A 12,891-nucleotide genomic window follows, 5' to 3' on the forward strand; every position below is an offset into this window, starting at 1 on the left:
ACAGCCTGCTGAGACCACATCAGCACCTGAACCAACATCTGGTCCGACCGATGGAACAACATCACAGCCTGCTGAGACCACATCAGCATCTGAACCAACATCTGGACCCACCGATGGAACAACATCACAGCCTGCTGAGATCACATCAGCATCTGAACCAACATCTGGACCCACCGATGGAACAACATCACAGCCTGCTGAGACCACATCAGCACCTGAACCAACATCTGGACCCACTGATGGAACAACATCACAGCCTGCTGAGACCACATCAGCATCTGAACCAACATCTGGACCCACCGATGGAACAACATCACAGCCTGCTGAGACCACATCACCATCTGAACCAACATCTGGTCCCACCGATGCGACAACTTCACAGCCTGCTGAGACCACATCAGCACCTGAACCAACATCTGGTCCGACCGATGGAACAACATCACAGCCACCTGAGACCACATCAGCATCTGAACCAACATCTGGACCCACCGATGGAACAACATCACAGCCTGCTGAGACCACATCAGCACCTGAACCAACATCTGGCCCGACCGAAGCGACAACTTCACAGCCTGCTGAGACCACATCAGCACCTGAACCAACATCTGGTCCGACCGATGGAACAACATCACAGCCTGCTGAGACCACATCAGCATCTGAACCAACATCTGGACCCACTGATGGAACAACATCACAGCCTGCTGAGACCACATCACCACCTGAACCAACATCTGGTCCCACCAAAGCGACAACTTCACAACCTGCTGAGACCACATCACCACCCAAACCAACATCTGGACCCACCGATGGAACAACATCACAGCCTGCTGAGACCACATCAGCATCTGAACCAACATCTGGTCCCACCGATGGAACAACATCACAGCCTGCTGAGACCACATCAGCATCTGAACCAACATCTGGTCCCACCGATGGAACAACATCACAGCCTGCTGAGACCACTTCAGCACCTGAACCAACATCTGGCCCGACCGATGGAACAACATCACAGCCACCTGAGACCACATCAGACCTTGAACCAACATCTGGCCCGACAGATGGAACAACATCACAGCCACCTGAGACCACATCAGCACCTGAACCAACATCTGGACAGACTATGACACCAACTGCTTTGCCTGTTGTGACCCCTTCAGCATCTGAACCAACATCTGGCCCGACCGATGGAACAACATCACAGCCACCTGAGACCACATCAGCACCTGAACCAACATCTGGCCCGACCGATGGAACAACATCAGAGCCTTCTGAGACCACATCAGCACCTGAACCAACATCTGGACAGACTATGACACCAACTGCTTTGCCTGTTGTGACCCCTTCAGCATCTGAACCAACATCTGGTCCCACCGATGCAACGACATCACAGCCTGCTGAGACCACATCAGCATCTGAGCCAACATCTGGTCCGACCGAAGCAACAACATCACAGCCTGCTGCGACCACATCAGCACCTGAACCAACATCTGGTCCCACCGATGGAACGACATCACAGCCACCTGAGACCACATCAGCACCTGAACCAACATCTGGCCCGACCGATGGAACGACATCACAGCCACCTGAGACCACATCAGCACCTGAACCAACATCTGGCCCGACCGATGGAACGACATCACAGCCACCTGAGACCACATCAGCACCTGAACCAACATCTGGCCCGACCGATGGAACGACATCACAGCCACCTGAGACCACATCAGCACCTGAACCAACATCTGGCCCGACCGATGGAACGACATCACAGCCACCTGAGACCACATCAGCACCTGAACCAACATCTGGCCCGACCGATGGAACTACATCAGAGCCTGCTGAGACGACATCAGCACCTGAACCAACATCTGGCCCGACCGATGGAACAACATCACAGCCACCTGAGACCACATCAGCACCTGAACCAACGTCTGGCCCGACCGATGGAACAACATCACAGCCACCTGAGACCACATCAGCACCTGAACCAACATCTGGACAGACTATGACACCAACTGCATTGCCTGTTGTGACCCCTTCAGCATCTGAACCAACATCTGGCCCGACCGATGGAACGACATCAGAGCCTTCTGAGACCACATCAGCACCTGAACCAACATCTGGCCCGACCGATGGAACAACATCACAGCCTATTGAGACCACATCAGCACCTGAACCAACATCTGGTCCGACCGATGGAACAACATCAGAGCCTTCTGAGACCACATCAGCACCTGAACCAACATCTGGTCCCACAGATGGAACGACATCAGAGCCTTCTGAGACCACATCAGCACCTGAACCAACATCTGGTCCCACAGATGGAACAACATCACAGCCACCTGAGACCACATCAGTACCTGAACCAACATCTGGTCCCACAGATGGAACGACATCACAGCCTTCTGAGACCACATCAGCACTTGAACCAACATCTGGTCCCACAGATGGAACAACATCACAGCCACCTGAGACCACATCAGTACCTGAACCAACATCTGGTCCCACAGATGGAACGACATCACAGCCTTCTGAAACCACATCAGCACCTGAGCCAACATCTGGTCCGACCGAAGCAACAACATCACAGCCACCTGAGACCACATCAGCACCTGAACCAACATCTGGACCCACCGATGGAACGACATCACAGCCACCTGAGACCACTTCAGCACCTGAACCAACATCTGGTCCCACCGATGGAACGACATCACAGCCACCTGAGACCACATCAGCACCTGAACCAACATCTGGTCCCACCGATGGAACGACATCACAGCCACCTGAGACCACATCAGCACCTGAACCAACATCTGGACCGATCGATGGAACGACATCACAGCCACCTGAGACCACATCAGCACCTGAACCAACATCTGGTCCCACCGATGGAACGACATCACAGCCACCTGAGACCACATCAGCACCTGAACCAACATCTGGTCCCACCGATGGAACGACATCACAGCCACCTGAGACCACATCAGCACCTGAACAAACATCTGGTCCCACCGATGGAACGACATCACAGCCACCTGAGACCACATCAGCACCTGAACCAACATCTGGACCGACCGCTGCAACGACATCGCAGCCACCTGAGACCACATCAGTTACAACAGCAAAACCACTCCAGTGCCAAAATGGCGGAACTTTCAATGGTGAAATCTGTCTGTGTGTTGTTGGATTCAGTGGAAGAATTTGCCAGTTCGTTGAAACACTGAAGCCAGGTACGTTTAACTACACGTTTGTTTCACGAAATTATTACATTCGTTTTTTGTCCTAACTTTCTTCATTCATATTTTACAATGTATTACTTTCTATGCAGCCGTACTCGACAGGCCTGTGGAGGTTAATGTGGTGATCAATGAGCCATTTGACGAAAAGTATGAAGACAAAGAGTCACCTGAATACAAAGAATTTGTTGGAAACTTTATCAGCAAGGTAAAATTAAATGAGACATGCTGGATTTCAGCAAAATACACTGGCCAAATCAATTTTATAATTTAATTACGCAATAATAATCCCCTGAGTTTCTTTGTAAAAAGTTCACTTTGGAATTTCTCTTTACTCTTTCAGATGAATGCATTCTATAAAGAAAAGGAGATACTAAACTTTAAAGAAGTGACAGTAACTAATGTCAGGTAATGTAACATTATCACTGTATATGTCAGAATGACAGAAAAGACCATCCTAGGAGGTAGGCCTAAATGATTAATTTATTTATCTCTGATCTCTTTTTTTTTTTTTTTTTTTAGCCGTGGAGCTTCTTTGGTTAGGATGTCAGAAAATCACGTGGAAGCGGTAAGGACACTCAAACACCTTCACTGCAGGATGTTAATTAAACCAGAGATCAACAATACCCATTAATTTGTCCTTATCTTAATTTCAGATGAGATCATCATATGCTGTCATGGCTGCCTCCAGTGTCTCACCAGGAGCAGACAGGTAATTGGAGCTCAGACACCTTAGTACAAGTTAAATGCACTTTTCTTGATCGCAGCCTCTATTGCAAACAGTTGGCCTTAATTTTTCTTTTTGTTTGACCAAGTCTCGGTCAGGCTGATCAGTGTTTTGCAGAGTTTGTTAGTTAGCTACTTTCTGAGGCCTTATACATGAGCAGATTAGGCTACAGATAGATTTTATATTTTGAACTGTTAAGTCACAAACAAACCTTTAAATCCTCTGTGTTTCAGTGTAAACGTCACCCATGACGTGGTCCTGGCGATTCCCAACAACATCACCTCCGATGAAATGTATGCGAACGACTTTGTAGCAGTGAAGGAGGCCGTCGGCGAGCTTGTTGGCTGCACAGGTAAGACTCATCACTAACTCATCAATCAATCGATTCATTCATAAACGTACACAGAGTTCAAATAAAAAGAGTTTGTCGTTTAGATCATCAGAAACAAAACGAGCCCCAGTATTTCCTCTCATAGGAAACTCTAGATAGAACGTTGTTTCGTTGTGTCACGTCATTGTGGAACGGAACGGCTGCGGGCCGGGCTCACACACGTCACAATCGCATCTCCTTCCCTCCGTTTCGATAATCACATCTGTAGCGCGAGCAGGAGAAGGTGCACACCTGGTGGCTCTGTTCTCATCTGTATCCCAGCTCACCTGTGTGTGCTCGTTCAAACCGAGACAAACGACTTCCGCTGGTTTATGTTTGGTCATCTTTCGCGCGGTTTCTTTTTTTTTCTGGTCATGTAGGGTATCTGATGGGTTGTTGTTCCTGTATAAAACAATTATGTATGGAAGTAAATTGCAACCAAAAAAAATCGATAAAAAGAAAAATATACAAATGAACATCTAAAGGTAAAATACGTCCAGACTTCTATGTATTTTGTGAGGATATCCGGCTGGGTGGGCGGAGCTAAACCTTTAAAAAGGGGCGGATTTGGCAGCTGGAGTTGGTTTATAGAGGAGAGTGAAGAGTTGGCAAAGTTGTTGCTGTTTTTTTCTTTCCCCCAGTGTTAGTTGTTGTGTGTTTTCTTTGTTTTTGCACCTTGAGAGACAATATACTACCAAAAAAAAAAAAAAAAAAAAGATTTTCCGTATATGCCACTGGCTTTTTTATTCTACACTGTAAAACTGCAAACTGTATGAAAAGCACCATCTGACACACACATAGGCTACTACAAACTCATTTTGTCTTTTGCATTTTCAGATTGTCCTTTCAATGTCACGATTCAACCCAGTGTGGACAAAACCGAGGTCAATGTGGAAGGTGAGTGTGACCTCACTATATGTAAAGGTTCTGTTGTGACCTGAGTTTTTCAAATACTACTCATACTGCAGGTTTTTTCTCTTTTTCCCCCGTCTTCTTATTTCTATGCCCTCAAAATTCAATACATTCCTAGTCTAAAGTTCAGGAAATTGATTGAATATTTTTGATTGGTTGGGTGCAGGATGATCTGTACAGCAGAGAGCAAACAGTTGCTTTATCAATCATTAGATTTTCAGCACGACTGAACAAACATTGTCTCAAGTTCTTCAGTAGATTATTAACATCTGCTTGATTTTTGTACGATGCCCTCATCACTTTCCATTGATAACCACTTTCTTCAAACAGTGAATCATGTTGTTGACTCTTTAAAGCATCAGATAAAACTGGAATTAACATTTTAATTCTCTCTCTCTCCCTCTCTAAAGCTGTTTGTAGAAGGGCGGAGGACGATCCAGATGTGGCCACGCACTACGAGACGTTGACTGTTAACGGAGTGATCACCTGTGTGACTGTGTGTGACCGTCAGCACTCCAGTCCGAAGATATGCCACAACAAGGGGCGCTGCAGAGTGTACAGGCAGACCGGAGCGCGATGCGAGTGAGTTCCTGTTGTCGTCACTTTGATGCTTTTAAAAACTGATGAACTCTTGAATCGTATGTCACAAACAGATCGTGAAATTACCACCTCAGCCTTATTTCTTCTGCTTCTTTTATTCCAGGTGTCAGTCGGTAAATTCCACCTGGTACTTGGGCGACGACTGCAGTTTCCCGATACAGAGGACGCCTTTCTACGTAGGCATCAGTGTGACCCTCGTGTGTCTGTTGGTGACCGTCGGAGCCCTGGCTGTTTACGTGCTGCTGAGCAAACGCAAGCAAACACAGTAAGCTGCTGCACTACACACTGTCTACACATTTATCTACTGTGTTAGTAGTATCAAATGTGACCGAATAAGCTTGACGGACATTAGTCCTTAAAGCAGAAGTGAGTGGTCCGGTCGTTTTCGCTAATGCTGCGTTCCAGGCAGGCTTTTGAAATCGTAAATTACAGCTTCAAGTCACAACTTACGACTTTGTAGCGTTTCAGGCAACCCACTCGTGTTTTTCCGACCTGTTTTACCGGTGAAAGTCACTATAACGGCCACTCGTAACTTCCGACCGGTGAACTCGTACCAGATCGAACTGGTACCACTTCACGGTCGGAAAAATACGAGTTTCCTTGAACGCACCATAACAGTCCTCGTCCCTACGTCGCCACATTCACGGCGTCCCTTGACTGCACACACAGCCCTGCATGCCGTTCTCTCTCCTCATTGGATAAAAACTGTAGGATACGATAAATGTTTTCTCTTCGGCTCAGAGCAGAGCAGAGTGACTGACAGACCCGTGTTTCAGACCAAACACTCTATGTAAGTGATTGCTGTCAGAAGATATAACTATTTAAGACTTATATTAACACAAATATATCACTTACTTCTGCTTTAAGATTTGTTTGAACAGTGCATTAGTGCGCCCTGTGCCATAATTAATGGTGTCACCTTATGATGTCACCATTGAAGTGTATTTACAGTTTCTTTTTATATAATGGGAGCTGAAATGATGAAACCTTTTATTTCTTCGTCTGCAGACACAAGGACAACAAGGTGAAGCTGGTGCACTGGCACTTTGAGGAAGAATTTGAATGGTCCAGGTCCAACAGTCCCGCCAACCCATACAACACTGGTCAGTTCATACAGTCATATGTGTGTGTGTGTGTGTGTGTGTGTGTGTGTGTGTGTGTGTGTTCATATGGTGATAGTAGTAAGTAACCAATGAGTACTTGTGGAATAAAATAGCACTGCTTTAATAATAACATATGATATATTAATGATATGTAATAATGGACCAATAACTACTGAGTATCCTGCCTTGTAATGATAGTACCTGTTATAATGTAGTAATAACTGCCACATACTTCTGCAATAACTAGCGAGTAAATAATGTAGTAATAACCACTGACCTACTATTGTAATCAATTAATAATAACAACACACAGATTTCTATATGTTATGATATGATTGATAATAATGTCGTCATTAAGAAGTAATTACTAGTGAGTAGTCATGCGGTGGTGTAGAAATGACCACTGAGTGCTCATATGGTAACAGTAGTAACCAATGAGTACTTGTGTAATAATGTAGTAATAACCACTGCACTGCTGTAATCAATTAATAATAACATTTATCAATTCATATGATATATATTAATGTAGTTATTATAGTTAGTGTTTGTAATGCACAATAACTATTGAGTATCCTGCCTTGTAATAATGTAATAATCACTAATGACTACTTACGTTATAATGTAGTAATAACTGCCATACACTTCTGCAATAACTATTGAGTAAATAATGTAGTAATAACCACTGAGTACTATTGTAATAAATTAATAATAACACACAAGTATGTATAAGTTGTAATGATAGATAATAATGACGTTATTAAGAATTACCAACAAATAGTCACGTAATAATGTACTACATTATCACATGACTATTTACTGGCAATTAATTCTTAAATATAGTGATAACAACTTGTTATCGGGTCAGTATTTGAGTATTTATTCATTAGAGTAAACATTTATTGTACACTTAACCATTCATGAGTTTATTAATAATAATAATAATGTGTACATTTTAAATAATGATGTAGTTATGTTTTAGTTCTTATGTACCATTGTTGTAATGACTTGTGAGTAGGCTATTGTGTAATAATGTGTGGTTGTTATAACTCATAGTAACGACCACTTTGATGCGTTGTTTTCAGGGGCGCACAGGAATCCTTCATTCACTCATGGGGAATCAGACAGGCGATCTGTGTTTGCCAACGAGCCGACCCACCCTCCTGTAAACACTGACAGCAGACGGCCCAGTCCATCAGTCAGTCTGGTTTTACCCTGATGAGACTCTTCCTCCTCCAACCTGCAGGTCAGAGACACGTCAAACACTTCAGATCGATTATCGGTTATCGGTTATCAATGTTCAGTGGTGTTTGATCACAGTTAAAGCAGAAGTAAGCAATCCGGTCGTTTTGGCTAACTTCCTGTCAGCCGATGGAGTTAGCAGGCCCCGCCCTCGTCCCTACGTCACCACATTCACATGTGCGCATCCCTTGGCTGCACACACAGAGAGGACTGCCCCTTTATGCCGTTCTCTCTCCTCATTGGATAAAGGTTGTAGGATACAAGGAAAGTTTTCTCCTCGGCTTACAGCAGAGCAGAGTGACTGACAGACCCGTGTTTCAGACCAAACACTCTATAGAAGTGATTGCTGTCGGAATATATAACTATTTAAGACTTATATTATAACACAAACATTCTGCTTACTTCTGCTTTAAGGTTTGGCCTCATCAATAATTCCTTATTTTACATTTCCGTCCACAGATGAGGGCCTCAGACCAGCAGGACGCCTGAAAACTGACAACTACTTCCTGCACCGTCCACATCAGCTACATTATAGATCACTGTATTATTGTTTGATTTATTTATTGATTTGCTTTTAAACTGGCAGCAGCCAAAGTGCTGTTAAACTGTATGTTTACGTCTCTATTGAACAGCTCTGTGGTGTTGACACTGTGTCACCTATGAGGCTTTAGTTAGTTAGTTAGTTAGTTAGTTAGTTAGTTAATGAATTACTGGTGGTGTGTTACTCACCTTTAACAGAATCCAGTTGTTTCTATAACTGCTCTTTAGTTCAGTCAGTTGCATCAATAAAATCATTAGGATGTAAATAAAAACACATACAGTAATATACACAACCTGCACACACCTCACTGGACGAGACTGAGACGTCTTTAAATAAATAGTTGGTGCCAGTTCAATCCAGATGTTTGTCTCTCACATCTGTATACAAGCCGCTTACTACCTGAACAGCGAATGAACTTTACATACATACATACATACTTTTCTACCACTAAATGAACTTTACACTATAAAAAAAACACGTTCACTTATTTATCCAGCATTGTTTCTTTTCTTTTTTTAAAAAATAGATATATATATTGTGCTAAATGTTTACAGGGTTAACACAGGCACCTTCAGCCTGCGACGATGACAGTTCACTGATTGGATGCACTATGTAAATAAGGTTAAAAAGTCAAATATATTGAGCACATATTTATGCATTAAAAACATTGCAGTTGAAATATGAGATTATAATTTTAAAAAGTGCAATAATTTGTATGGTTTTTTGCCCAAAATGTCAATAAACCAAGATGTAAACATCAGTGGTCGTCGTGGTCGTTTCTTCCTCTCTGTGAGCACATTGTTGGAGCGGTGCATGCTGGGAGCCTCGCAGCCGGGAGGACACAGATGCTGCCCGTCCACATGGCTGAAGAACCACAATAAAGAGGTTTCTGCAGCACTTGTGAATGGACGAGACAAAAAAAACACAAAACAAACGGCACTGCGCACGTCTTCTCTGCTGATTTCAATGGCTGCTGCTAAAAATGTCCACGTTTGACCCGAAAAGGCAGAGACGACTCAGTCCGCTGGGTTATTTTAAAACCACTGAGTCTTTTTTATTCCTCTTCATGTTGATTTTAAGAGGCTGAATCTCACCCTGCAGAAACGTGCAGCTGCTGTTTTGGCGTCTTTGGTCATAAACTAAATCATCTGGAGAGGTCTGAGGAGGTTTTTTTCCTGCAGGATTTGATAAAGTGGCCAATTTGGGAACTTCAGCAAAAGCAATTCTGACGCCAGATTAAAAGAAAAGATGAACAGAGCTGTATTTTAAAAACAGGAAATGTGGAAATACTTCTCCATAATCCAACAACGGTTCATAAATAAAAGCACAAATCATGCAGAGGACGCTCCGACAACTTTGATGCGTGCACTTTGTAATAACTGCTCTGTTGTGTAAACGTCCAAAATATAATAAAGCTAGAGATAAATCTTCCCAGCGCTGCGAAGGCCTTTTACTACGTGCAGAGAGGAAAAGAGTCTTAGTAAGCAGTCAGAGATGGACGGAGAAAAAAACAAATTACACAACAGATATGGGAGGCAGGGGAGAGAGAGAGAGAGGGAGGGAGGGAGGAGAGAGAGGGAGGGAGGGGGAGATTGATGTGTTCTGCCCAGTCTGTTGCTGCAGTAGCAATTAGATAATAGGTCTGGATCAGCAGCACACGGCCGCTCAACACCATTAGAGATTAGCCTGAGAAAGCGGTTTCACTGCCTCATGACCACTCCGTCTTTATGGATCCGAGCTCCAGTCCGGTTCGGTCCGGTCCGGTCCTGCAGCAGCAGCAGCAGCAGCAGCAGCAGGGACGGAAAGACCTGAGAGAGAGGGAGAAGAAGAAACAACAGAGACACACCTTTAAAAAAGCAAAATAAATACATGAATAAATAGAATAAAATAAAGTCTGATGAGATCCATCATCCTCATCATCATCATTGATCCCTTTGGTTCTGATCCGGGAGCCTCCATGTGACTCCATGTTCACCTGCACCTTGACCCCGCCCCCAAAACAGGAGATCAGACTCGCAATCAGCTCTGATTACAGATGTGTAACATACATCTGTCTGTCTGTGTAAACTGACCTGCCCCACTCCCCCCTAAATAACTCTAAACCTATGGACAGTCACTCTGCACTATGTTGTGGACGTTTTTTTTAGCTGTTTGCTGTTGGTGAATAATGAAATAGAGACTTCTGCCGGCCGACAAGCTTTTTATTTCCTTGCAAAGAAAGGTCAGTCCTCACCCGAGCGGTGATGGTAAAGAAAGACAAAGAGAAATGGGGAGACCTAAACATTTGTACCTTCATACAGTACCTTCTTCGTCATTACAACTACTACAACAATTTGCACAATAACTTAGTTAGTAGAATTTTGTAGGCTATATATCTTTATTCTATTATTTTATATAGTATATGTGTATTTATAGTATATGTATATATTTTGCACTAGAATATTTTAATTCATTCTATTTTATATTATTTTATTTAAATTCTTAATTCTATTTTTATCTCTCCCTTAAACTATTTTTGGTACCTTTATGTTTGGACCTGACACCAAGACAAAGTTCCTCGTGCTGTAAACTGACCTTTGCTGCTCTTGGCAATAAAAACAGTTCTGATTCTGATTCAGTAAATACATGGTTCCCTGTAAACACAGTAATGTTTATTATCCATCAGTATGTTTTTGATTAACAGCTGTTTTTTGTTTGGTTTTTGTACTTTACAGTTTCTCAACGTGATTGAAACTGTAATTGAATCATTAATCACCTCTACTTCCTCTTTGCAAAAGGTCAAAACTGAGTTTTTGTGTCAGTCCGTTGGTCTGAGACACAAAGGAAAGAGAAGTTGTTTTGTTATTGTTAAAATGTAAAGATGCTTTTTCATCATGATGGTCACAGATTACATTATGATTATGACTCCTATTGTAAAAGATAAAATAAAAAAATAAAAAAAGGAGAATAAAAGACCAATAAAAACAATAAAACAATACAAGTCCAGTTGCCTATACGATGCAATTTGCCCAGAAAAGAACGATGACCTGGATGAATGAGAACATCCATAGACAATAAAACAATATAAAAGAAACTGTAAAGTCAAAAAGTAAAACACACGTGCTTCCAAACTCTCCATGCCATAGATATTTATAACGGAATATTTGAACACTGAATGCATCATTTTATCATGTGATGCTCTTAAAATGAAAGTTTGCTCATAAGCCGAGAAGAGTTTAACAATTTCACTGGGAATCAACCGATCAGATTTGATCAATGAGACACAAACAAGCGATTTTTGTCCAGATTTGTATATGTGAACCCAAAGAATTCAGTTTTTTTGAATAAATGTAGATAGATAGATAGATAGATAGATAGATAGATAGATAGATAGATAGATAGATAGATAGATAGATAGATAGATAGATAGATAGATAGATAGATAGATAGATAGATAGATAGATAGATAGATAGATGTGTGCAGCAGTGTGGAACAGTGTCTGCACTTTTAGCAGCGACCATATTGATTATGTAATATACAACCTTGGTGCTGCAGTGACTCCGTCTTAATTCTCTTAGAGCTGTTTGCCATTATGCTGAGACAGACACTGTAATGGAGGCAGAGTGGAGGAGGAGGAGGAGGAGGAGGAGGAGAGTCGGATGGAGTGAGATTAATTCAACAGGGGAGGAGTAACTGGCTGCAGATTCGTGTGTGTGTGTGTGTGTAAAGTGGCCGCTGGCTCCAGCCGGACTGAAGGAGGCTCAGAGAATTATTCAGTGAAATCATTGGCTGCATTTGTCCAGAGAGTAAAAGTCACCGATGATCAAACCGGTGAGGTCCGTAACAGTTCAATGGATGGATGGATGGATGGATGGATGGATTATGAAACTTTATTTAAATGCACACTAACAGGATTGACCCTCTGATGTTAATGACCTTGTTGTGTCATCGGTCGAGCTCTTTTATTGGTCCGTTGATGGTCGTCGTCGTGACCTCAGGGGGCGTGGCTATGTAGATACGGATCAATCAATCAATCAATCAACAAATCAGAGAAAAACATTTATTTTATTTTATTTTTATTGACCCTATAAAGAGAATAACAGTTGGTTATTGTTAAACACGGTTCATCGACACACTGACTCTGTTTTGAAGAGACTTTATTGACACTGACACCGAGGACAGGACG

At 42.8% G+C, this 12,891-nt stretch overlaps 1 long non-coding RNA gene across 1 annotated transcript; it reads left to right on the top strand.

The window, feature by feature from the left end:
• Window positions 1-5,985: 5,985 nt before the first annotated feature.
• LOC311001294 lies at window positions 5,986-8,119 on the top strand. The gene is made up of 3 exons (XR_014596158.1): window positions 5,986-6,107; window positions 6,851-6,945; window positions 8,028-8,119. It is a non-coding gene; the product is annotated as an uncharacterized lncRNA (long non-coding RNA).
• Window positions 8,120-12,891: the final 4,772 nt, after the last annotated feature.

This window comes from Trachurus trachurus, assembly GCF_905171665.1.
Source record: "Trachurus trachurus genome assembly, chromosome: 18".
Taxonomy (NCBI): Eukaryota; Metazoa; Chordata; class Actinopteri; order Carangiformes; family Carangidae; genus Trachurus; species Trachurus trachurus.